Raw genomic sequence first — 27,664 nt, forward strand, 5'->3', positions numbered from 1 at the left:
TTAAGAAAGAAAGTGATGTAATAAGGTACTTTTGTGTTGGGGGGGAGGGGCAGATATTCTGAAATAAATGGACTTTTATTTACAAAATATGCTTGGATTGTTGTGTTTTCTTCAAGCCATCAAGTATATAATGGAGCATAATATGCGTGATTTGTTTTTGGTTTTTGTGTGTGTCTCATTTATTTTTAGAAAAAGATGAAAACAATGCAGCACAGGCTGATTGTATAAAAAGGATAATTTTCTCTAACCAGTTACCAGCAGCTGTTTCATTGACCAACTTTCTCCCACTTACCTACTGTATTCATTCAGTTAGTCATTTATTCAACGAGCATTTAAGTGATCAAGGCATTGTGCTAAGCACTAGAAGTACAAAGCTGAAAGGGAAAATGATTCCATTTCTCTAGAAGCTTGCTTTCTATGTAGGGAGAAAGAGTGCAAGATTGTAGAGATAGATAAACACAAAAGGATTTGAGGAGAGACAGAGAGGACTAACGGCTGGAAAGATGCTACCATAAGAGGCAGAACATGAGATGAGCTTTGAAGAAAAGTAAGAACTCTTAAGTAGAGACGGTAAGAGGGAGGTTATTCTAGGCAAGAGGAATGACATGTAATGCCTAGAAAAGGGCAATAGAATTCTGAGCTTGGAAAACAAGCAGTAGGTCGGCTTGACATAGTTTCACATGTACAATGTGAAGTTAAATCAGGAAAAGTAGGCTAGAGCTGTGAAGCAAAGGCTTTAAACACCAAAATGAGTAGGTTGCTTCTATCCTAAAAGCAGTAGGGAGCTGTTGGGAAAATGTGAGTTATCATCACCATTATTATTATCAGATTCTTTTTATGGCTTATTTGGTTTCTTGATCACTCACCCAATGAGAAGACTCCATTCTATTCAGTTACTGAAAGCAGGAAAATGCCATTCCATAAATCTCCCTCCATAAGTTGCCAACCTGAGCCCATCTCCTTGTTGGCATCTATGCTTCCCTCCACCTTTCCAGCTTTCCAGGTATATACTGCTCCCTGTGGTATCTGAAGGGATGGTGATAACCTACCTAATTTATTCTTTAATGAGTAACAAACTCCCTCCTCATCATTCCCTCCCCATCCTGTGATTTGAAAACTGAAGTTATCATTGTGCGAATTCATTCTCCATCTCCCACTGCTTGCTGCTTTATTTACATTTCCCACACAAGCATCTAACTCTACAGCTACCCACCCCTTCCACTGTGTTCTCTGGAATGCCTGCTTCATAGGCAATAAACATGTTTTCATCTTAAACTTTTCCCTTTCCCACTCCTTCCTTCTCCTCACACTCACTGAAGCCCAGCTCTCTTCAGGTGATAGCTTCCTCACCACCCTTTCCAACACTCATTACACTTTCACTCATTCCTTGCCTCCGATTCACTAGTTGAGGTGGAAGAGTTGAAATACTCTTTGCTCCCCATTGCCACTTCCATACTCTCCCTCAGTCACCATTACTCAGTGTCCTCTCCTCCTCTAAGGTTCACTCAATCCATAGTTACCACCCAACATAAGTTAAAGGATTTTACCCATATATGATAAAAAGAGCACTATATTTCGTCAAAAGTCGGCAGTCCTGTTTTCGCTTTGTGACTTAATTCTGCGTGACAAAGAACAACTCACATAACCTTTCTGGGCCATATTTCCCTATAAAATAGGGAAAATTTTACTCATGATTTTTTTTCAGAGTTGTTCAAGAAAAGCACTTAGTAAAAGAGTAAGACTGTATAAATTTGTACTTAACCCCTCAGAAGCTCAGTTTACTCATCTGTAAAACTGGGATAATACTGTCGTTATCTATCTACAGCATAAGGTCTTATTTAGAAAAACTACGTGCCAACCGTTTGGGGTGTTCAGGGAGGTCTAGAACCTCAGGTATGAGGGTTTGATGAGCACTTTTGGGGCTGCTCATCTACCCTTGGTGTTCACCTTTCCCCCAACTCTCACTGCAGCTCCTAGAAGCATGTAACTGTAGCATGCAACAGTAGTTATACTCCAGTAAAATCGCCTTAGCAGATGGGCTACCCCAGGTTGAGGATGACTGATCGGTCTCAAACCTGTCAATGAATTATGGAGATGTATATCTCAAGCGTGTGAAGACTTCCTCCAGCAGAATAGGCAGATGAGAACAATTTGCTTCAATAGCCATGAAGGTGGCTGACGCAGGTGCTGCGGAGCACTTAGAACTTGGTCAAAAATAGAAGATGTCAAAGTTTTCCACCATCATCAGTCACCCTGTCTTTTGTCTTGCCCTGGACTTCAGTGACTCTGGAAGGAAAAGTGAGGGTGATGACTTTGTGTGACTCTGACTCATTTAAATCCATTTCACTTGGAAGATAAGACATCACCCTGTAACGTCATTGATCTTCTTTGAGAATGAAGGATGACCAGCATCATAGAGTCCTGTTGAAGAGAGCCACATGCCAGCTGTGACACACCATATCAGTATGAACTAGTATTATTGCATATTTTATACTTTCTGGAAACTGACCTCAGTAAGTTCTTGATCATGGGATCATAGAATCATAAACTTAGGGATTTTACAAGTGATTTAGTCCATTCCCTTCATCTGGCATAGGAAGATTAACTGCAGTTCAAGTCAAAGTATGGGATTTGTGATAAGAGCTGAGTCCAAATCCCAGATTTGCCATCTACTACCTGGCTAACTTTGGACAAGATAGTTACCCACTCCAGGTCTCAGTTTCTGTAGTTATAAAACAAGGAAGTTGGAGTTAGATGACCTCCAATGCTCCTTTCAGTTAGGAATTTATGTTCTTAAGTGATTCATCTGAGGCACACAGTTAGAGAATGTCAAGAGTTAGAATTCAAACCAAGTCCTCTAAAACTGCAAAACCCATCATTCTTGTTCATTGACTCATAGATCTAGAGTTGGAAGGAAACTGAGAAGTCACCTAGTCAAATCCCCTCATTTTACTGATGAGGAATCCCAGGGAAGGTAAATGACTTAACCAAGGTCACATCGATAGCACCAGAATCAAGACTTTAACCCAACTTGTCTCTCTCCAGAGTTACTCTTTTTTCCAATTTAACACTAAAACCATAGATTTGGAGCTAGAAGGGACCATTTAATCCAACATTTTCATTTTATAGAAGAGTAAACTGAGACTCAAGGAAATTAAGAGACTTGCCCAAGGCTACACAAGGAACATATAGAATACATATATATATATATATGCTTTACAAATGGTCCATTTGCTAAAACACTTCTTAAACTAGCTCTTCACCCCTTCTTTCTTTTCCTTGTTAGTTTCAAAGACAAAATGCCTTTGCCATATCTTTCACCAGTATTTATTCAGCTTCATTCACCCCTGTATTGGCAGCATGGCAGCTTTATTGTGTTGCTGGAGAAGAAAGCTGTACATGCATCCCAAAAACACCAAACTTCCATTTCAAATGAAAGCTTCCCCAAAGCATTTTCTTCATCTGGAACAGACTCATTTACTCCACTCTTTCGCAGGTATGCGAACAAAATAGAACCTCTCTGCTCCCAAATGGGATTTTGTTCCGAACACAGGAACATTGTTTCTGCCATCCTGGCCCCATTTACCACCTCCTTGACTGCGTTTGTGACACATCATCCTGGTGTTCAGAGCTCAGCTACGTGTGTCTAAACTCTTTAAGAAAGATGGCTTATTTGTCAGGTTGCAAATAAATAGAATCCAGTCAGCAATTTTCCCTCATTAAGCAATTGTCAGAATGATGCTGCCTTGGAGAATTCCCAACTCAAATACTTTGGGGATGGCACCTGAGGTTAAGGAAAGGTAAGGGGAGGGATAAAGGCGGGGTGAGGGTAGGGTGGAGGTGGAGGTACAGGTGGGGAGAGGAGAGGCTGCTCAGGGAAAACCCAGGTCTGAGGAAATAACTCTTCCATCGTCAGATTTTGATCTAGATGAAACATCAGTGATCATGGAGTCCCAACCCCTCATGAGGAAACTGAGGCTCAGAAAGGTTAAGTTATTTGTCTAAGATCTTGCACAGCCCTCCCTCACGCAAAGCAAAGTCAAGTGCAAGTCATGTCATCATTTCTCTGTTGGCACGGTCTTCTTCAGCAATGAAGGACAAACACAATGTGCCCAGATGTAATCTGAACTCAAGCCCTTTAACTCCACATTCAGCATCCCTTTCACTGCCCTACTTTATTCTACTGGTTAAAATTACTTGTCCAAGGCCACACAGGTAAAGAAGTCAAGATTCAAACCCTATTCTCTGACTCCAAATTGAATTCCCTTTACACCGTAACTTACTGACTCTGAGATAGCATAGGTTTACAACACAAGAGTTAGTATTTATATCATTTCTATGGTATATAGTATTTGTATGTCCTCACAGTACTTCTGGGAACTGGGTGCTTTTATCATCCCCATTTTACACTTAAGGTTAAGAAGTTAAGTAATTTGCTCAGTGTCCGACAGCTAGTAAGGGTCTGAGGCTGAGACAGGCACTCAGATCTTCCTGACTCTAGGCCCAGCAATCTCTCCAAAGTGCCATCCAGCTGCCTCCATGGACTATCTGGAGAGATTGGTCAGGTCGTAGAATCACAGCTTGGTAAATATAGAAGAAACCTTAGAGATCATGTATTCCATTATCTATTATCCTCAATGTCTCCCCTCCCCCCACTCCATTTTACATTTGAGAAAACAGAAACCCAGAGAGGTGAAGTGACTTGCCCAAAATCACACACAGTGTTCACTGGCAGGTGATGAATCTCAGGTCTTCACTCTGTACCTATTCTTTCAGTTTTGGGGTTTTGCAGTTGGGGGGGGTTTTTGCTTATTTTTTTCTTTTTCCTTAGGGTCATTAAAAGCACCACACAACTTCCCAAAGATAATCCAGCCTGTTCTTCTTTTGTCACTCAATTCTTAATCCAGCACATTGTTCCTTTGCCATGTGTGCTCAAGGTAAATGTACTGACAGGACATCCCTAGTGGGGGCCCATGCAACTGTATGTCATTTTCTGGATGACAGGCACTCTTCAATGTTTCATCCATTTGGTTCTCTTTTGTGGGTAGTGAATTCAAATTCTGTGATCCTCCCTAAGTGGACAGAGTATAAAACTTGGAATAGGAAAGCTGTGAGTTCAAATCCTGCCTCAGGAAACTCCTAGCTATGTGATTATGAACAAGTCACTTAAGCTCTGTCTGCCTATTTACTCAATGCGAATATTAATAGTACCTAACTAAGGATGCTGTGAGAATTAAATGAGATGATATTTGTAAAGAGCTTTGCAAAACTCAAAGCACTATATAAATGCTAATTATCATTATTGATAAAACAAAAGCTCATTTTTTAAAAAAATTCTGGGGAATTTACGTGGCTACAAGTTATGGAACATTCCAGTCTTCAAAGAATTAAAGTTGAGAGTTACTCAAAGAACAATGTAGAATCACATGGTAGGCATTAACAGGCTGAAATATATAATTAATGAAATTTAATATGGGAAAATTAGCATAAAGAACATTATCAAAGAATCACATGACCAGGAGAAATAGACTGGGCTGCTCATGTAAGGACAGCTTCCAGCGGACATTCTGTGTGCTCCGTTGCTATCTAGGCATTGTCAAGAAGTGAGAGGAAGGTCCTCCATGCATTAGTTTGACCTCCACGGAGGATTTATTCATATATTTATTAACTGCTTACTCTCTGCCAGTTAGTATACTAGGCGTTTAGGATACAAGGCAAAAAGAAGGGTCTGCCCTTGATAAACTTACATTCAAATGGGAGAAGAAGTATAGACATACATAAGTACACATGAAACACATACAAATCAAATAAAAGGTAACCTTCGAAGGAATGGCACTAGTAGCATGAAAGAACAAGGAAAGGCACCAGGAGGAACAGTGGAGCAGGATGGGAGCAGGTGTCAAGGACAGAATCCCCAGTGGCAATGCAGATTCCTCAACACACAGGCACCAAAGGTCAGTGAGAGGGCTTTTTCAGCTGGTGGAGAAGAGAGCAGGGTCTCCCGATAGCTCTGGTCCCAGACAGCAGTGGCAGAGTCCGTAGAGGGCTGCAGCGGCTTCCTCAGCAGGCAGCAACCCCCATCCATTGTGGGAGGCCTCATTGTAAAGCCCCTGGGGGAACTGAGCAGCTGATTTGAATCTCAATTCCCAGTACTGAAGTGGTGGAACTGAAAGTGAGGTGGTTGTGGAAAGGAAATTCTACTAATCACAGATTCTGGGCACAAAAGTTTTCTGGTTGCTCCCAGACCACTGTGCAGGCTTGATTGTGCCACACTGAGGAACTGAGATCTTACAGGTCCCCAGAGTATACCCTACTCTTGACAAAGAACCCAAAAGTCAAGTAACTGGTTGGGAAAATGCCCAAAAAAGGGGGGAAAAATAAGACTATAGAAGGTTACTTTCTGGGTGAACAGGTATCTTCTCCCATTCTCTCGTATGAGGAAGAACAATGCTTACCATCAGGGAAAGGCATAAAAGTCAAGGCATCTGTATCCCAAATGTCTAAAATAAATATTCAGTGGTCTCAGATCATGGAAGAACTCAAAAAGGTTTTGAAAATCAAGTAAGAGAGATGGAGGAAAAATTGGGAAGAGAAATGAGAGAGATGCAAGAAAATCATGAAAAGCGAGTCAACAGTTTGCTAAAAGAGACCCAAAAAAAATACTGAAGAAAATAGCAACATTAGAAATAGGCTAACTCAATTGGCAAAAGAGGCCCAAAAGCCAATGAGGAGAAGAATGCTTTCAAAAGCAGAATTAGTGAAATGGAAAAGGAGGTTCAAAAGTTCAATGAAGAAAATAGTTCTTTAAAAATTAGATTGGAACAGATGAAGGCTAATGACTTTATGAGAAACCAAGAAATCACAAAACAAAACCAAAAGAATGAAAAAATAGAAGACAATGTGAAATATCTCAATGGAAAAACAACTGACCTGGAAAATAGATCCAGGAGAGACAATTTAAAAATTATGGGACTACCTGAAAGCCATGATCAAAAAAAAAGACCCTAGACATCGTCTTTCATGGAATTATCAAGGAAAACTGCCCTGATATTCTAGAGCCAGAGGGCAAAATAAATACTGAAAGAATCCACCAATCACCTCCTGAAAGAGATCCAAAAAGAGAAACTCCAAGGAACATTGTGGCTAAATTCCAGAGTTCCATGGTCAAGGAGAAAATATTGCAAGCAGGTAGAAAGAAATAATTTGAGTATTGTGGAAATACAATCAGGATAGCATAAGATCTAGCAGCTTCTACATTAAGGGATCAAAGGGCATGGAATAGGATATACCAGAAGTCAAAGGAACTAGGATTAAAACCAAGAATCACTACCCAGAAAAACTGAGTATAATACTTCAGGGGAAAAATTGGTCTTTCAATGAAATTGAGGACTTTCAAGCATTCTTGATGAAAAGACCAGAGCTGAAAAGAAAATTTGACTTTCAAACACAAGAATGAAGAGAAGCATGAAAAGGCAAACAGGAAAGAGAAATCATAAGGGACTTACTAAAGTTGAACAGTTTACATTCCTACATGGAAAGACAATATTTGTAACTCTTGAAATGTTTTTCAGTGTCTGGGTAGTTAGTAGGATTACATACACACACACACACACACAGAGAGACAGAGAGCACAAAGTGAGTTGAATAGGAACAGATCATATTTAATAAAATAAAATTAAGGGGTGAAAGAGGAATATATTGGGAGGAGAAAGAGAGAAATGGAATGGGGCAAATTATCTCTCATAAAAGAGGCAAAAAAAGCCTTTTCAAGTGAAGGAAAAAGGGTGGAGGTGAGAGGGAAAAAAGTGAAGCTTATTCTCATCACATTTGGCTGAAGAAAGGATCAACATGCATACTCAATTCAGTATGAAAACCTATGTTACAATACAGGAAAGTAGGGGAGAAGGGGATAAGCAGGGTTGGGGGGGATGATGGATGGGAGGGCAAATGGAAAGAGGGAGCAACTAAAAGTAAACGTTCTTGGGGAGGGACAAGGTCAAAAGAGAGAATAGAAGAAATGGGGAGCAGGATAGGATGGAGGGAAATACAGTTAGTTTTATACAACATAACTATTATGGAAGTCATCTGCAAAACTACACATATATAGCCTATATTGAATTGCTTGTCTTCTCAGTGGGGATGGGTGGGGAGGGAGTAAGGAAGAGAAGTTGGAACTCAAAGTTTTAGAAACAAATGTTGAGTATTGTTCTTGCATACAACTGGGAAATAAGAAATACAGGTAATGGGGTATAGAAATTTATCTTGCCCTACAGGTCAAAAGAGAAGATGGGGATAAGGGAAAGGAAGGATGTTAGAAGAGAGGGAAGATTGATGGTAGGGGTAATCAGAATGCTCGGTGTTTGGGAGTGGGGGAGGAAGAGATGGGGAGAAAATTTGGAACTCAAAATTTTGGGGAAATGAATGTTGAAAACTAAAAATAAATAAACAAATTTTTTAAAAAAAGAAAGAAAGAAAGAACCAGGAAAATCCTGATGTAGAAGATGACCTTGAGATGAGTCTAGGAAGCAGTGGAAGAGGATAAAAACATGAATATTTGAGTTTTGAGGAAATATTTCTCCACTCAATCAACTGAATAATAAACATTTAAGTGCCTACTATGTACCAGGCACTTCACTGTCGTAGATATATAAAAAATAGGCAAAAGAGAGTCCTTGCCCTCAAGGACCTTACAATACAATGAGAGAGACAACAAGTGAAATGCCCACAAGCTATATGCAAAATAATAGGAAATAATCAACAGAAAGAAGGTATTAGATTTGGGGGGGGGGGGAGGCAGGGTTGCTGGGGTCTAGAAAGACTTCCTATAACAAGGTGAGACTTTAGTTGGGACTTATTGTTCAATTGTTTCAGTTGTGTCCAATTTTCCGTGACCCCATTTGGGTTTTCTTGGCAAAGATACTAGAGTGGTTCGCCATTTCCTTCTCCAACTCATTTGACAGATAAGGAAATTGAGGCAAATAGGGTTGTGACTTGCCCAGGGTCATACAGCTAGTAAGTGTTTGGGGCCAGATTTGAACTCAGGAAGAGGAGTCTTCCTGACTTTAGGCCTGATGCTCTATCCACTGCATCACCTCACTGCCCTTGGAATTTATTTGGGATCCCAGATAAAGACAATTTTAGAAGCAAAGAAACAGAGGTATGAGGTCACATCAAAAGACCTTCAGGTTGTATTTTATTGTCTTCTTCACTGGCAACAATAAGATGAACCAGACTGACTCTTCCTTGAAGGAGGCCTCCACTTTCTTAGAGATTACTAATTACACAGAAATGCATTTTTCCACAGGAAGATCCTAGCTGATCAATATCAACCCCTGTGACTCCTGAAAAGGCCTCTACATGTTCCCCCATTTCCTGTCTGTCACTCATTGACTGCGTACCTAACAAACCCCAAAAGCTTTAAAAACTCAGCTCTGTAACCCAAGAAGTTATAGCTGCTGCCAGTCTGAGCAAAGAAAAATTTTTAAAAAAGAAAGAAAATAAATGCTTGTTGATTTGTTTTTTCTTTTCAGTTAATCTGCTCACTTGTTGGCCCAAAGTCTTTCAGACTTCACAGTGGGTGAGAGTCTCCTTCTAGGCCCTCGTGGAACTTAGGCTGGGAAACCCCCACAACAAAACCAAAATTTCCAAGAGGTTGAAATCAGGAGGGGAGAACATTTGAGGTAGAGAGGACAGCCAATGAAAAGGCATGGAAATTGGAGATGACACCCTGATATGACAGGAATACCTTCTAGAAAGTAAGTTTGGCTGGACCATAAAATGTATAGATGAGGGTATGCGATAAGGCTGGAAAAGGAAGAATTTATGGGGTATCATGAAAAAGTGTCACACTAGAGTGTAGACGTGCATGACTTTAAATCTACACCTCCAGTAATGGAGGAAGAACCCATATCCATGGGATGGCACATCCATCCATCAATCAATGAACAGGCATTTATTAAGTGCTTACAACAGGCCAAACTCTGTATTTCTTGTTGCTAGGGAAATACCAGGGGAGAAGTTGATTTTTCAAAAGTGATTTGAAAAAACCATGGTTCAGTACATCTGATCAGACGGAAGGTACCCCAGATTAGACAACAGGGGAGAAAATAAAAGTAAGCAGAAATTGGAGCCAGAAGATTTACATTCAAATCTGAGCTCTGACACTTAACAACAGTATGAACCTTGGCATATCTCTTAACCCTTCTGGACCTAAACTTCCTATCTATTAAACAGAAATGATAATTATCCTACCTACCCTCCCCAGATTGTTGTGAGGAAAGAACTTTGCAATCTGAGAAATGCTATTAAAAACAAAACAAAACAAAAAACCTTTATTATTATCTCTGCAAAGCAACCCCAGGTGTCCCCTTTGACTAACAAGGCTTTTGTTTTTTCAAACGAACAGCTCCAGGGAATGCCTGAGGCTATAGATGCAGAGATCAGACTTGGAATTTATAGTCCTACCCTGGGCATCCTCCCAGAGTCTCCCTGGGGATGTTTCTGGGAGCCAGACAGTTGTTTTTGCAGGCCATATCTCAGTTTATTAACTCTTACTTAGGTTTCAGATGTCAAAAGTAATGAGCAGAATCACTTCCAAATCCCAAAAGCATTTATTAGGGGCTCAAAAAGATATGTGTATAAATGGACTCATAGTGAAACAAGGAGCAAATTGTCCACATGATGTTGTTAAAGTATTGATATTACAAAATGGGCCCATGTTAAAACAAAGAGTATACTGCCCATGCAGTGCTGGATGGATGCCATGATAGGAATCTCTCATCTGGACTGATAGCCTTTCAGTCCAACAGACTCTGACTGAAAATCCCAGGCACAGCTAACCCAAACTCCAGTTTCCCTCTGGAGGTAAGAGACTCAAGGCCGGGTACCACACAGGCCAGAGATGTAACCAACTGGTTTCACCAGGGAGGCCACTTATACTTGACTTTTCCATCTGCTGGAGGCCTTAGAAATACTTGACTGCTCCTTTTATACATTGTACTCATTGGAAAGGCTCTGAACCTAGTCAGAAAAACCTGAGTTCTCCAGGCTCAGTCACTTTCTTAACTGTGTGAACCTGGATAAGTCAACTAACCTCTGTCTCAGTTTCCTCATTTGTAAAAATGGAAATAGTATTAGTGGCTATCTCTTAAAGTTGTTGTTAGAAGAAAATGAGATAATTATTCGTAAAGCATTTTACAAGTTATAATGTGCTGTATAAGTGCTAGCCATCATCACCCTCATTATCATCGTTGGCATTAGCATTTGTTATCACAACTCATCCTATGATTGTAGAACACCATATGGCAAAGCCTATCACAGAACTACTTGCATTTCTGGTGGTAGGCTCTAGCCAACCAAATGAAGGGTGGAGAAGAGAGCAAGGGAATTTCCCCCTTCAGTCAAATTGAATATTTGAAGTGCATCAATAGAATATATTCCATGTGTTTAAAAATATTTTATACCTATAGTTTTACCTGTTCAATATTATTTCTCCCTGTACGACCATCCATTGCCAGTGTTCTGTGTTGAATCTTCCGTCAAGTCATGCCCACTGAATGATGATGTCACCCAAAGCTTTGACCTGAAACATTTTTCCCTACCATCTTAAGTGATGAACTTATCAATTTAATTTTCATCTCTATACAGATGATTCCCAGATCTATATATTCAGCCCTAGTCTCTCTCCTGAGCTCTGAATTACCAACCACCTCTTTGAACATTTCAAAGTGCACATCCTATTGGTATACCAAACTCAACATGTCCAAAACAAAACTCATTATCTTTCCTCCAGAATCTTCCTATCTTCCTAAATTCCCTATTTAGTATCAAGGGTACCACCATCCAAGTCTTGTTGATGCTGCCTTAACAACACCGCCTGCATAATATCTCCTTTTTCATTGCTGACACTGCCACCATCCTAGTGTAGGACTTCACACATCACTCTTGGATTATGGAAGTTGCCTTCTGATTGGTCTCCCTGCCTCAAATGTCTCCCTATTCCAATCCATCAGCTGCCATAGTGATCTTTCATTTTTTATTATTTTATTTAGTTTTAGTTTTCAACAGACACTTCCACAAGATTTTAAGTTTCAAATTTTCTCCCTACCTCTCTCCCCATCTCTACCACTTCCCCCAATCTGTCCTTCCTTCTATCATACCCCTCCCTCCTCTTATCCCCATCCCCTCTATTTTCTTGTAGGGCAAGAGAGATTTCTATACCCCGTTGCCTGTATATCTTATTTCTCACTTGCATGTAAAAATAACTTTTAACATTTGTTTTTAAAACTTTGAATTCCAACTACTCTTTTTTCCTCCCTCCCCACCCATCCCCACTGAGAAGGCAAGTAATTCAATATAGTTTATACATGTGCAGTTATGCAAAACACTTCCATTACAGTCATATTGTGAAAGACTAACTATATTTCCCTCCATCCTATCCTGACCCCCATTTATTCTATTCTCCCTTTTTACCCTGCCCCTCCTCAAAAGTGTTTACTTCTAATTACCCCCTCCTCCCATTTGCCCTCCCTTCTATTATCCACCCCACTCCACCTCCACTTATTCCCTCCCCCTTACTTTCCTGTGTTATAAGAGATTTTAATACCAAATTGAATGTGCATGTTATTCCCTCCTTAAGTCAAATGAGAGGAGAGCAAGATTCACTCTTTCCCCCGTACCTCTCCCCTCTTCCCCTCCATTGAAAAAGCTTTTTCTTACTTCTTTTATATGAGATAATTTGCCCCATTCTATTTTTCCCTTTGTCCTCCCAATGTATTCCTCTCTCACCCCTTAATTTTTTTTTAAGATAACATCCCTTTCTATTCAACTCAACCTATGCTCTCTGTCTATATGTATAAAATCCCTCCAACTATCTTAATATTGAGAAAAGCCTCAAGATTTACAAATACAATCTTTCCATGAAACAGTTCAATTTTAGTAAGTCCCTTATGATTTCTCTTTCCTGTTTGTCTTTTCATGCTTCTCTTCATGCTTGTGTTTAAAAGTCAAATTTTCTGTTCAGCTCTGGTCATTTCAACAAGAATGCTTGAAAGTCCTCTATTTCATTGAATGACCATTTTTTTCCTTGAAGTAATACTGTATGTGTAGGTGATCCTTGGTTTTAATCCTAGCTCCTTTGATCTCTGGAATATCATAGTCTAAGTCCTCAGATCCCTTAATGTAGAAGCTGCTAGATCTTGTGTTGTCCTGATTGTATTTCCACAATACTCAAATTGTTTATTTCTGACTGCTTTCAGTATTTTCTCTTTGACCTGAAAGCTCTGGAATTTGGCTACAATATTCCTAGGAGTTTTCCTTTGGGGATCTCTTTCAGGAGGGGGTAGGTGAATTCTTTCAATATCTATTTTATCCTTTGGTTCTAGAATATCAGGGTAGTTTTTTTGATAATTTCTTGAAAAATGATGTTTAGGCTCTTTTTTTTATCATGATTTTCAGATAGTTCAATAATTTTTAAATTGTCTCTCCTGGATCTATTCTTCAGGTCAGTTGTTTTTCCAATGAGATATTTCACATTGTCAGCTATTTTTTCATTCCTTTGGCTTTGTTTTATAATTTCTTGATTTTTCATACAGTCATTAGCTTCCATCTGCTCCATTCTAATCTTTAAGGAATTATTTTCTTCAGTAAGCTTTTGGATCTCTTTTTCCTTCTGGCCAATTCTGCTTTTTAGGGCATTCTTCTCCTCAATGGCTTTTTGGATCTCTTTTACCATTTGGGCTAGTCTATTTTTCAAAGTGTTATTTTCTTCAACATTTTTTAGCATCTCCTTTAGTAAGCAGTTGACTCGTTTTTCATGATTTTCTAGAATCCTTCTTATTTCTCTTCTCAATTTTTGCTCTACTTCTCTTACTTCATTTTCAAAATTCTTTTTGAGCTCTTCCATGGTCTGAGACAGATTCATATTTTTCTGGAGTCTTTGCATGTAGGAGCTTGGACCTTGTTGTCTTCTGTTTGTTTACTTTGGTCTTTGTTACCAAGGTAAGATTCTATAGTCTGATTCTTTTTTGGATTTTGCTCATTTTGTCAGCTATTTTCTTGACTTTTGAGCTCTTTGTCAAGGTATGACTCTGCGTCCACTGGGGGTAGGAGGTGTACTGTCAGCTGCTTGATTCCCCCACAGTCTGTGGGCCTAGAGCTCCAGAAATAGTCCCTGCTGCTGCCTCTGCTGCTGCTATGGATGTAGCAGGTTTCTTCACCCCTTTCCCCTCTCTGCAACTCTAGGCTGGGACCAGATCATTCCACTCTCCTGCACTGATCCCACAGGATTTTTCCACTGACCTTCCAATTTGTCCTTGGCGTTTTGGGGTCGTGAAATCTGGAAACTGCCTGAGATTCAGTCCCTCTGAGGCCTATTCATGTCCCATGCTGGCATGACCCATGCTGGACTGTGCCCTGCCCCAATTGTGGCATAATAAACATTTCCCAGTGACCTTCCAGGCTGTCTTGGGCTGGAGATTTGCTTCATTCTGTCATTCTGTGGGTTCTGCAGCTCCAGAATTTGTTTAGAGCCAATTTTTACAGATATTTGGCTGGGCTTGAGGGGAGTGCTCTAGGAAGCCTGTGCTGTTACTCCACCATCTTGACTCCACTCAGCTCCTCCATAGTGATCTTTCTAAAAAGCGGATCTAACCATATCACCATTACCTCATCCTCCCCTCAATAACTTCCTATGGCTCCTTGTTACTTGAGGATCAAATATAAAATCATCTGTTTGACTTTTGAAGCCCTTCACAAATTGTCCCCCTCCTACTTTTCCAGTCTTCTTTTGATTTATTCCCTCCATGTACTCTACAATCCAGTCACACTAGCCTCCTTGCTGTTTCTCACACACATAACTCCATCTCCCAACTCCAAGCATTTGTATTGGATGTCCTTCTTGCCTGGAATTCTCTCCCTCCTCATTTCTACCTCCCAGTTTCCCTAATTTCCTTCATGTCTAAGCTAAAATCTCATGTTCCACAAGAAACCTTCTACCTATATTCATACCAGTGCCTTCCTTTTGTAATTATCTCCAGTTGATCCTGCATATATCTTGTTGACACATAGTTGTTTGAGCATTGCCCTCTCCACCAACCTGAGATTGTGAGCTCATTAAGGGTAGTCACTCTTTTATGCATTTGTTTGTGTATAGCTTCTGACACTTGGTATGTGCTTAATAAATGCATATTGACTGTTGTCTTTACTTATCATAGTGTCTGGCATAGTAAAGGTCTTAATAAATGCTTTTCCTCTTAGGAAAAATATACCCATTACCATTGACAGGATGAGAAAAATAACTCCAATGAAGGAGGAATGTTCAGGTTTACTATTTTTCTAACATCAGTAACCACGTGGACATACAGGTCAATTTCATGCAGATGCAAAGTAGAAAATGTCCTCTGTGGTATGAATTGAGGGTAAAATTGAAAAAGAAGCCCTGCTAAAACATTCTACTCCACCAGCCCTTTCTTGATGCTAGAAATTCCCACATTATTCCAGAATTTTTTCTAATAGATGCCCCTCCTGAAGAGCTATGAGAGTACGTTAAAATGTAGAAGACCTTACTCACTCCCTCTCCAACCAATGTCACTGGCTGCCTGATCTGTTAGTCTGCATCAGGAAAACTTCAGTGATGGTTTCAATTGAATCTTATTCAGTCACTAACTAGGTAGATTTATATTATCTAGGGCCCAAGAAGAGGCTGAACTATCTTCACTCTTCTCCTTCCCTGCCCTTTCCTCTGTCAAGGTCAGAATCAAACTGTGTATTACAGAAATGCCAAACAAAAGTAGAAAATAATAATCATAGTTCATATTTCAATAGTTCTTTAATGTTTACAAAGCATTTTCCTCATGAAAGCCCTATGATATCAGTGACACAAGTATTCTTAACTCCATTTTGCAGGAAAGAAAACTGAGACTCCAAAAATTTAGGCAATTTGTCCAAAGATTCAATTATGTCAGTCATGTCCAATCTTTGTGACCCCATTTAGAGTTTTCTTGGCAAAGATACTGAAGTAGTTTCTTTCTCCAGCTCCTTTTACAGATGAGGAAACTGAGACAAACAGGGTCACACAGCTAGTAAGTGTCTGAGGCCAGATTTGAACTCAGGCAAATAAGTCTTCCTCACCCCAAGACTGGCACTCTATCCACTGCGCCACCTAGTTTCCCAAACTTGTATTTTTAGCATATGTGTATTCAAGGTGCCTACCACAAAGCTTGGAGCAGGGTAGGTAATCCATAAATGTTTGGTCTGAGGGAGCTGTTAAAATGCAAATATTATCTCCTTGGGGTAGCATTAAACCATTAACACCTACATTGAATTTGCTTATCAAAGTAGCCCTATCAGAAAGAGTCCTGTAAGGGAAAAGGACAAAGCCCAATGATTTGTTTGCAAGGAGGAAAGATTAGAAAACTGGAGGGAGGAGGACTATATGCCTGCATTACATAAGGTCCAATGACCTACCCAGGCAAGAAAACCCTGGACAACTGAGAGATTGTTTGAGGGCATTTGGGGAGAAGAGCCTCGGGAAGGATCTCAGAAAGAGGAACAATGGGTTCCAAAGGAAGGTTACAGAAAAAACTAGATAGAAAAAATTCTTAACCTAACAGGGGATGAAGAAAAACATGGAAAAGAAAATAATCAATTTCCACTACATGTAATTGAAAAGTTTTTACATGAAACTGTTGATTAGAAAAAAAAATTTTGCATCCAATATTTCTGATAAAAGTATGATATCTAAGCTGTATAGGAGATTAATGCAAATATGTCAAAACTATATTGATTCTCCCACAGATAAATAGTCAAAGAACACAATTTTGCAAAGGAAAATCACATACTATCAACAATCATTTGAAAAATTGCTCCAGATCATTACTAATAAAAGAAGTACAAATTAAAACAAGTCTGAGATTTCATCTCACACCCACCAAATGAGAAAAGGGGGCAAAAATATGAAAATGATCAAAGTTGGAGAGGCTTGTATTGTGACAGACACACTATTACATTGCGAGTGGAATTGTGAATTGGTCTCATCTTTCTGGAAAACAATCTGGAGTAGTACAACAGTAATGTTGCTACGTTGACAGACATGGTCATGGTATTCTTTGTTATTTAACTCTGTTTCTTTCTTACAAGTGAGGACTTATTGGTATGGGGGGAGAGGAGAATGTTATGGGCAAAAATAATATAAGAGCAGAAGTCAGCAGCAGGATGGTGCAGTGGATTTCAGAAAGTTTGTTGTAGTCAGAAAGCCCCTGAACAAATACTCAACACATGATCCTGGGCAAGTCACTTTTATTTCTCAATACACCCAACTGTCTAAATATGTAAGCTGCAGATCCTGTGCTTTATCACCTCTGGCGGAAGTTCTTCAATCTAGATCTCTGTACCAAAACAAACAAACAAACCCAAAAGTCAATAAAATATTTTGTTAACAAGAGGTGAGGGCTTTAAAGACAAACTCTGTGTAATTTAAACTTACTTATGGGTCAGGGCAGCTAGGTAACATAAGGGATAGAGTACTGGACCTGGAGTCAGAAAGATCTGAGTTCAAATCAGTTCCAGCTACAGCTCCACATTCATGCCATCCACTTGAAAGAAATAAAAGTATGCATACAGCCTAATTCTGTTCATCTTCCTTAGACCAAACTCTGGAGGTTGACATTTTTTTTGACAAGACTCAGATAGGACAAGGAATTGGAGACCAGACCCTTCCCCCACTACAGCACTGTGACTTGGAGCCAGAGACCCCATTTTCCTGACGTATGGAGCCTGATGGGTGGGTAAATCTCTTCCCTATTCCCCACTCCTATCTCGGACTTCCACCTGCTCTGTAGTAGTCCACATTTCTCTCTAAGACAGCTCTGGGGATGGAGAGTCACTTTGCATAGGTCTCCTCTGAATGCAAGGACATCCTTTGTAATTTGGTCATGGGTCCTTCAGAATCTAAAATTAGGAATCTGGCCAACCAAACGGCTCGAGCCATTATCAGTCTGATGACCACAAGTATTGCCAGCACTGGTGCCAGTTAACTAAAGATAGCCCTGAATTATGTTATCCCCATTGGGATTTTTTTGACCAGTCCACATTGGTTCATCTTAAAAACAAAGCGTAAAAGCCAACAAGACATTCAGACTAGAGTGGGAATGTTTCCATCATTGGTTTGTTGAAATGGCAGAGTGAGAACTTAAAGGAAGAAGATTCTTCGCTTAAAACTTGTGAAGCCACCTCAGGCCCACCAGCCCCTAAGGTGCCCCCACCCTCTTTAATTCCATCTACTCTTATTTACCCTATCCTCCCCTCTTGTCCAATGGCCCCAGCCTGCCTATTCCCTCGCCATTGCCCCTCCACTCTCCTCTTTGTCCCCTCCTCCCTTCCTTCCCCTTGGGGGCTCCAGTCTTAATTGGGGTGACTCTACCCTGCCTATGAACCAAACTCCTGAATTTAATCCCATCAGGACATACCCCTTTAAGGCAATCAATAAGCAGAGCTCCCAGACCATCCTGGTTGAAGACAAGAAAGGCCCTGTTAAGCCCTCCATCAAATTTGTTTCCACCCCACAAACAGTATAACTTTAAACCATGGGAACAGGGTGAATTACAGGCCATCTGAAGGGACTTCCCAGACTCCCTTCAGGATCCCATAGGCTTTGCCAACCAGTTCAGGGTCACCCTTCAGTTTTACCACCTGGGAATCCCTGACATTTGCCTTTTAGTGGTGGCCTTGGTCAGGAAAGGTAAAGTAAACGTCGGTTTAAGAAAGCAGACTTAAAGGCCACCATCAAGGATATGCAAAAGGCAGACTAGGTCACCTACTAGGCTCAGAAAAGGTGGTACCAGGAGGCCAAAGCCCCATCTGAGGCTCTCCCAGCTGCCTTTCACTGACCTGGAGAGTTTTCCAAAATCAAGAATGTCATCCAGAGGCCTGACCAGACTATATTTCAGTTTTACAATAGCTTAGCCGAGGCCTTTGATACCAACTCCAGCTTCATACATGATCAGGAAGGAGGCGGCCAGACCTAGTTCCTCTCCTACTCTGTTAATAACCTCCAACTTTGCATGTCACAGAATATCAAAATCACCCAGCTGGAGTGGCAGTCTACACACCCAGTTTGTAGTTGAACTCACCTCCCAGACCTTGGTGGCCCAGAAGGAGGAGGATCTTAGCAAAAAGGTAGCTCTGGGCTAAAAAAGATCAAGATTCTACCATGCAGCTTAAACAGCTAACCCCTTCCCATCCCAAATCCAGTCCCTATTCCTGACCCTGTGAGAGACCACAAGCCTGGTACTTGTCACTATTGCCAAAGCTCAGGACATTGAAAATCTGAATGGAGGACTTGACTTAAGTTTATGCAGAATAAGGGATATCAGGGGTGCCAAGGCCATCCCCTCCAACCTTAGGGGTGCTCCAAGGAAAGTTTGCAGGATCCAGTCCCCATCAGCCCCTCTTCACCCGTCTCTCAACTAGGAGAGATACCCATGGTAATACAGAGCCACCCCATCTCCACCTTAGTGGATACCAGGGATGCCTTGTCAGCCTTGGATCCTTGTAAATTCCCCTGCCCCCTTCCTTAGAATAATGACAGCCTATTAGTGGTGGAGGTTTCTAACAAGCCCTTCCAAGTTTTTTGGACATCCCCTCTCAGACAGGACCACTTTCACCACACCTTCCTTCTTATCGCTGAGGCCCCTTGTCACCTGCTTGGTCATGATAGCCTCTTCTCCCTGCTGTACTCAGTTTCACCATGGCTACATTTGGCTAGAACATTGTTCTCCTACCCCTGTGCCTACAGCGGCCTGACCCCTCTTGCCTCAGACTAAGGCACCTGAGAACCACTGCTCCTTGCTGAGATCCCACTCTAGTTATGGGCCACAGACCCTACAGACATTGGGCACATCTCTACAGCCGCCCCGAAAGAAGTTCAAGTGGACCCCTTGTACCCGCTCCTATGTCTCACCCAGTACCCACTTCCCTGAACTGCTATTGAATGTGTTAGGCCCCTATTCTAATTACATTTGAAAGGTATAAGTGGTCCCCTGTACTTTCCCCTGGGACACCGACATCTTCCATGTTAGGAAACCTGGTAACCGAGGTTAGCACCTCATCCCAAACCTCCATGCCATTAACACCATTGTTCTACCTCGCTGCCTCATGATCCCTAATCCCCATACCCTGTTATCCCTTATTCCTCCATCTCCTACCATATTCACTGCTGTCAACTTTTGCAGCACCTTCTTTTCTATCCCTATGTACCCCTCCAGTCAATAACTTTGCTTTTACTTGGGAATACACTTGGACCATCCTCCCTCAGGATTTCATTGAATCTCCTTCATACCTCTGCCAAGTTCTGCATGATAACCTTGCCTGAATGCCCTCCCTTATCACTCAGTACTCCTCCAGCATATAGATGGGCTGCTGCTCTGTTCCCCTGACTTAACAATAAGGGAGGGTGATGCCATGGTGCTTCTCACATTTCTAACTTTGAAGGGTCATAAGGCTTCCCAAAGTCCAGTTTGGTGCTGCTCATTGGGCACTTCATATCTTGGGGTAGTGCCTCCTTGGATCCCTCATGAATCCAAGCTATCCATGATCTACCCCTCCCATCATTCAAAAGGCAATTTTGGGCCTTGTTGGACCTCATTGGGTACTGCCAATCCTGGATAACTGGATATTCTGTCTATCCTGCCCCCTGTGCAAAGTTCTGCAATGCCAAAATCCTAACCCCCTTTGTCCAAAGAACAGTATAAAGCTATAGAGACCATAGAGGCCTCCCTCTCCAAGCCCCCTCTTCTTGGCCTTCCCAATTATTCTCTGCCTTTTATTCTCTTTGCCATAGAAAAAGGAGGAATGCAGTAGGAGTCTTAGCACAGAAACCTGAGGATTGGTAAAGACCAGTAGGATATTATAGCAAACAACTGGATGCGGTAGCCAGAGGTCTACCACCCTACCTGAGGAGTATGATGGCTATAGCTGAGACTCTCAGACAAAGTGAGGACATCATACTTGAATTCCCTGTAATGCTTCTTGCCCCCCATGAGGTTGAGGCCCTCCTAAATTCACATCATACGCACTTATCAAGCAGTTGCCTGGCAGAAATTGAAATCCAGCTACTGACATGGCTCTGTGTCATTATCAAAAGACAATGTACTAAACCCTGCTGAGTTTTTAGAAACTATCCCTAGCCTTGAATTATACCAGTCCATGAGTGACCACGAGTCTAACCTTGCCAGCCAAGACTGCATCATGATCCTAGACTACCAGCTGACTCCAAGAGTTGACCTCCAAGAAACACCTATCTCAAGTGATGATCTCACAGTTTACACAGACAGTTACTGCCTAATGAATTCCAAGGGACTGCAGGTTACAGCATCAGTAAGGTAAATGAGGTACTGGAGTCAGGTCCCCTACCCCCTACTCACTCCATACAACAGGTAGAGCTAGAAGCAGTGTCAAGGGCCTGTGGACTAGGAATTGGACTGAAAATTAATATCTACGCAGACAGCAGGGATGCCTTTGTGGCTGCCCATGACTTTGGAATGTTGTGGAAGCAATGAGTCTTCTTCATCTCCACTGTACATCCCATAAAGAAAGAATAAGCTGATCTTCAGGTGGCTAAAATATCTGCTCCTCCCCAAGCAGGTGGCCATTGTCAAAACTGCTGGTCACTCTCATGAATCTTCCCCTGTTGCCCAAGGGAACCAACTGGCTGACCAGGCAGCCAGGGAGGCAGCCCTCTCACCCTTGATTTCCACAGGGGTCTTCTACCCCCACCTATTGATCTAGTAGCTTTGATGGAGGTCTAAGCCATGATGTCTCCAGAGACAGCACACCAATAGGAACTACAAGGGAGCAACCAAGACTGAAATGGGGCTTTGGAAACATGAACAATGAGTTGTCCTCCTGTCACTCTGACAGTCGCTGCTGAGCCGCTTGTGTCACCTGTGCCATTGATGCCTGGACAAACTTTATGAACTTGCTTCTCAACATTGGTGGAGAATATCCAAAAACGTGGCCAAGGATGCAGTGCCTAATGTCAGTCTTGTACCCAGTACAACCTCTCCAAGCCTCTCACACTTCCCCAAAACTCTGGCAGATTGATTTCATCCAGTTTTCCCCACATAGAGGATATAAATTCTCCCTGGTTATGGTTTGTATGATTTCCAACTAGATGGAGGTCTTCCTGTATCAGGCAGCCACCATGGGGATGGTAGGGAAAGTCCTAGGTAAACACAGCAGCCCTTATTGAGGGGGAAGTCCATGGGAGGTTCATAGAGATCAGGGAGCCCATTTTACAGGCCAGGGACTCAGGGTAGTGCTGGAGACCTGGGGAATCTGCCAGAACCTACAACTCGCTTACCACCCTCAGTCCTCTGGGTTGGTCAAGAGAACTAACAGGGTGTTGAAGGTGTTACCAGGGAAATTAGCCTTTGATTTCCAGGCACTCTCCAGTCATGACAGCGGGTAAAACCAAACTTTCCCCACAAGGTTGTCACCAGGAGAGCAATGCCTCTCATCCCCCACAGATCTCTCCCCACTCGCATGACATTTTCTTCTGTAAACTGTGTTAAGCTTAGTTAACAGATTCACCAAGTTCAAGATCTTGTTTCTCAGGCTCATTCCCTAGGTCCAGTGCCTGAAGCCAGCTCTTCTATCTCCTCATGTGATTGGATATACTGGAAACACCTCTTGCAGAAACACCTCCCTGGAACCCTGATGGAAGGGGCCCTTCCAGGTGCTACTGATCCAGGGTTAGTTGTTTTCCCTTATGTTTTCCCTTACCCTACCATCATCCCTGAGAATGTTCATCCTATGTGACATGTCCCTTCATCAGACCCTTCCTCCCCAGTGAACAGGGCTGTGTACCATCATTCGGGCTGTGCACCATCATTCATGCTGTGCTTCACCTCCAGTATATTCCAGGTAGTACCCCAATTCCTCTGATACTCCAAGGTCTTGTTGCCACTAAACCTCACCCTCCAGTCATGTCCCACCACTCACAACACATGGTCCAGGTCTTACCCCTCATCATAGGCAGCAGTATCCTGGCTGCTTCAGAGATGGGAATAAGAAGTCTTATTTCCACAATGAGGTTTTCAGCAATTTGTCCCAACAGATGACTCATGAATGACTAGATAGCAAGAGTGCTGGGAGATCTGAAGAGTGAAAATAATTCCCTGGCCAGGATGGTCTTGCAAAATCCAGCTCAGGGCAGGAGTCTGTGTCTTCTTTAATGAGGAATGCTGGTTTTATGTTAATAAATCCCAATAGATATAGGATAGTATAAACCCATTTCACATTCATGCCACCCAGTTGAAGGAGAAGGCCACAGGGACCCAGGAGCATGACAAGTCATTGGTTAATCAGATCCCTCCTTTTTGTCACTGGGGTACTTACTGTCCTCAGTTTTATCTTACTTGCAGCCCAAATGGGGTTGACTTTGGTCCAAAAACTCTCCTCTACCTTGGTGAGTAAAGTAATGCTGTCCCTGGACATTCCCTGTGCTCTGCAGGACCCACCTCAGACACAGGATATTGTGGAAGCAGAGCAACCCTCTGGTCAAATAAGGAAGGACTCCTAGAACTCCCCTTTCAGCTCTTTGAGGAAGAGGAATGTTTTCCCTATACCTTCTTTTGGTCTGCAGGTGACACTTTCGGAACCCCCTTGACCAAAAGGAGGGGATGTGAGACCCCCTTGAGTCCCTCATCACCCAAAAAAGTCCAAAAACCTGGACTGACCAATCAGAGAAAATGATTTGAGCCCTTCTGGACTGACATATCAACAACCCTCTGCCATGTTCTCTGAGTGAACCCGAATTCCTCCTGCTGTCTCAGCAACTACAAGACCAGATCAAGCTGGCACAGACATCCTGAGCTAAGGGCATTTCCTTGCTTATTGGAAACTGTCATCTTGACTGACAAAAGGTCAGACATCCTGTGTCAGGGACAGTTCTTGGCTTCATGGTTTTATAAGTCCTTTCACCTAATCCCAAAATGAGCTCCCTTCCAACTGCAGCTCTACATGCATGCTGCCCACTTGAGAGAAATAAAAGCATGCATACAACCTATCTGTTTGTCTTTGTTAGACCAAACTCTACAAGTTGACAGTACTCAAGACTGACAGGAAAAGAAATTACTGTACTGAGGAAGAATACTTGGGCTTCTTGCAGCTGCAACTTCTTAGGGTACCTATTAGATTTTAATAGCACTTCAGGCTCTCTTAGAGCATACCCTGGGCCAATACCCAGGTAAAAACAAGATTAAAATATAACTGAGTCCTATTTAGCAAAATAAAAATACAATTGGACATAGATAATGCTAATATATGTGAATTTCTAAGTCAATAGTGGTCCACAGGGATCCCGGATCTTTAGTGGCCCTAGTTTCTATTTGAGTTTGACGCCACTGGCTTGGAGTGCATGGCCAATCGTAAGCTTTCCACAGCAGAAAGAAATGGGAGAAATGTGCAAGATATATCACTATGTCTCTATGTACATAGAGACACATAGACATGGATATATCTATAGCTATAGTGCTATATGTGCTGTAATGCCTGGTCTTGCTTGACTCAAATAACAACCTCTTTAAAAGTCATCTTGCTTCCTCCATATTGAGTGTCTAACTCCATCCACGACCCCAGCAGACTGCCTGGTGTGAATCAAACTTCCCTGACCACTCATGCACTCAGTGAGTGGCTCCCCTCAATGAGACTTGTTCCCTGTACTTTTTCTCTTACTTGCTCATTTCATGGACTGCCTTTGGGTTTGACCAAAGAATCTGTACCACTCAGTAACGCCGGTTCTCTTCTTAGAAGTGTAAGCTATTGCCTAAGACCATGACTAGTGAATCAGTAGTTACAACTAATAATGACTAGTAATTCAGTAGCTAGGTGGCACAATGGATAGAATGCAGAACCTGGAGTCAGAAAGACTCATCTTCCTGAGTTCAAATCTGATCTCAGACTCTTAGCTCACACTAGTTGTGTGACCCTGAGCAAGTCACTTAATCCTCTTTGCCTCAACTTCCTCATCTGTAAAAAGAGCTGGAGAGGCTAATGACAAACCACTCAAGTATCTTTGCAAAGAAAACCCCAAGAGGTATCACCAAGATTTGGACACGAATGAAATGACTAAACAAGATGACACACTTAATTTCCAACTCTTCAACACAGAGAACATAGATTGCAACAGCTGAATCTGGAACCACACGCCTCATCAGCGAGACTCCACCTCCTTCTCCTTGACACAGGGGATAAGACTAAGATCTCTGTCCTAAACTTCAGCTTCCTAGGATTTTTTCACCCTGGCTATATAAGTAATAGATAGCAGCTGCAGACATCTTTCCCTGCATGGGATTTTAGGGCATCTGATCCCAAAGTGGGCGATATCAACCCCAAGAACACTGGAATGATCCAGAAGGGCAGTTGTAGACTCAGGTGCAATTGGGGGGCATTGAATAAAAATAAGGGGATGGCAGACACATAAGCAAAGAAGAGATGATAAGAAAATGTTGAAAAACCATTCATATGTGTTTCATCTGTTGTGTAACAGTCATAGTGATTACATTATTTTCCAAATAAACATACAAAATGCAAGTTATAGCCAGTCAGCGGTTACGTCCACTGGGAAGTCTTAACAAGCAAACGTCAACAGGGGATCATGTAGTGCATTGTCGGGAAGTCCAGCAAGCATCAGCAGGAACGTGTGCGTGTAATGACTTGTTTACAGTATGATACTATACAGTTACATGATGCAATATTGCATTAACAAACTTTCAATGCAGAAAAAAACCCACAAATTTACATAAATTATTTAAGATGTATCACTTTTTTAAAAAAATATTTTATATTTTATATTTTTTTAAAATGAAGCAAATTTTTAAAAAAGGTAAATTGTTAAAGAAAGATTTCCATTGGGGCACTGAGTAATTTTCTTTTTTTTTGAAAAGGAGCAGGAGGCCAAATAAGTTTGAGAACCTCTGCTTTAGAGTCCCAAACCTTCCCAGTCTGTGCTAATATAGTAGGACCCCTGTGCACAAAATCTTGGCCCCCAAAGCTGGAGAACTGAGCTATTTTAATCCTCCCTCACCACCCTCCTTAAACCAAGAATCACTCCAAAGCCAAACCTAAACCTTTGGAGATGCTCACTCAGAATCATTCATAATTCTCTGGGCTTTTCTCCCCAATATAAACTCACTCTCATTAACTTGCTCATGGCTACCATTCCCTCTGTCCCTCTGACTCATAAAAACCACACGATCATTGATTTAGAGCTCAAAGAGACTTCAGAAGCTTTCTGATCTACCCACAAGACTCAACTCTGTCTGTATAAACTCATTCAACACAATGGCAAGTCCATACTTTGTTCTAAACACACACACATATATGTCTTTATATTATATATATATATGTACATATATATATGTATATATGTATGTATGTATATAAAATCCAGTAGGATTAGATCTTCTACCATGGCTAATAACTGACACCTGTATAGTCTGTGTATGTCACTTTCTGTCTATATTGTGACACACAGGGGGTATTGCAGCCTATCATTATAGAGTAAGCTACTGAAATCAGCTCATGTGCTGCCTTCTTAAATCGTGAAGGCAGTCTTACTTGCTTGTTACATTTTCCAGGAAAGGAGCGCAGTGACTGATTTGTCCCCCAAGTGGCACTATCCTTGATCACATAGCCCCCTCAATTCCTCCCCAGTTCATGGTTGGTACAACATCCTAAAAAGATAAAATATCTCACAACCGATGGACTATAAACATATATGCTTTGCTGCCCCACCATCACCCCCACCACCACCACAAGTACTCAGCTGGATAGCTTCAAATGGCCAGAGGTGGCTGAGTTCAACATTTAGATAGAAGATAATATTAAATTCTGTTCAAAATAGGAAATCTATGGCTCTAGACATCACCTCAACCTTGAAATCCCTTATCTCAGCCAAACAATTTTCTATATTCACAGAACATAGGTACTCAACATATTATGTTCACATAATTTGTTGAACATAGTGAAAACAAACAGAAAAATGCTAAGCATTCTTACATAGAATCTTCCACTTCCAATTATCTCCAGATATTCCCAAAGAGTCTCCCCTTACAGATTTTTTGGGTGCTAGAGGAACAGTTTCAAGTAACCCAATCCCTAAAGGTCCTGAAAGGATTAAACAAGAGTGTAGGAACCTTCTCAGGGTCAGGAATGGAAACAAGGGATATATGGCATGAGAGAAGTGCCTTTCTTTCTAGTCAGCCTGTGAGATTTTCAATAGATGTCAATCTCTTTCTTCACACTCACTTTCTCTGTGCTGATCTCTGCCATCTGGGTCTCTGGGTAGGAATTTAAGAAGCAGTGGTCATGCTCTCAGCCGCTCCTTCTCTGCTCCTTACCAATCCCAAGTCACCATAACTGGCAGCTATTAACAGTCTAGCAACTTTAATTTCAAAGTCCACTCACAAAGCAATCAATGATCCTAACTCCAACCACAGTTGCTGAGTGCCCCAATTCCAGTGAATAGAAAATCCCAAATTTCAAGGGCTTAGTTCAAATTCCATGCCTGTCTGCTCCCTGATTTCCACATGGCAACCAGGAAGTCTCTCTTATGGTAATCCCAGAACTGTATACTTACACACACTTTTCATCATTTCACTGCTTT

The 27,664-nt window shown here is 41.6% G+C and overlaps 1 long non-coding RNA gene across 1 annotated transcript in view; it reads right to left on the minus strand.

The window, feature by feature from the left end:
- Window positions 1-27,402, minus strand: part of LOC140514947 (uncharacterized) — a 62,788-nt gene extending 35,386 nt beyond the window's left edge. Inside the window, exon 1 of the long non-coding RNA XR_011970781.1 lies at window positions 27,307-27,402. This is a non-coding gene — a long non-coding RNA (uncharacterized lncRNA). The remainder of the gene's footprint in view (window positions 1-27,306) is intronic.
- Window positions 27,403-27,664: the final 262 nt, after the last annotated feature.

The sequence above is a fragment of the Notamacropus eugenii genome, chromosome 7 (genome assembly GCF_028372415.1).
Source record: "Notamacropus eugenii isolate mMacEug1 chromosome 7, mMacEug1.pri_v2, whole genome shotgun sequence".
Classification (NCBI taxonomy): Eukaryota; Metazoa; Chordata; class Mammalia; order Diprotodontia; family Macropodidae; genus Notamacropus; species Notamacropus eugenii.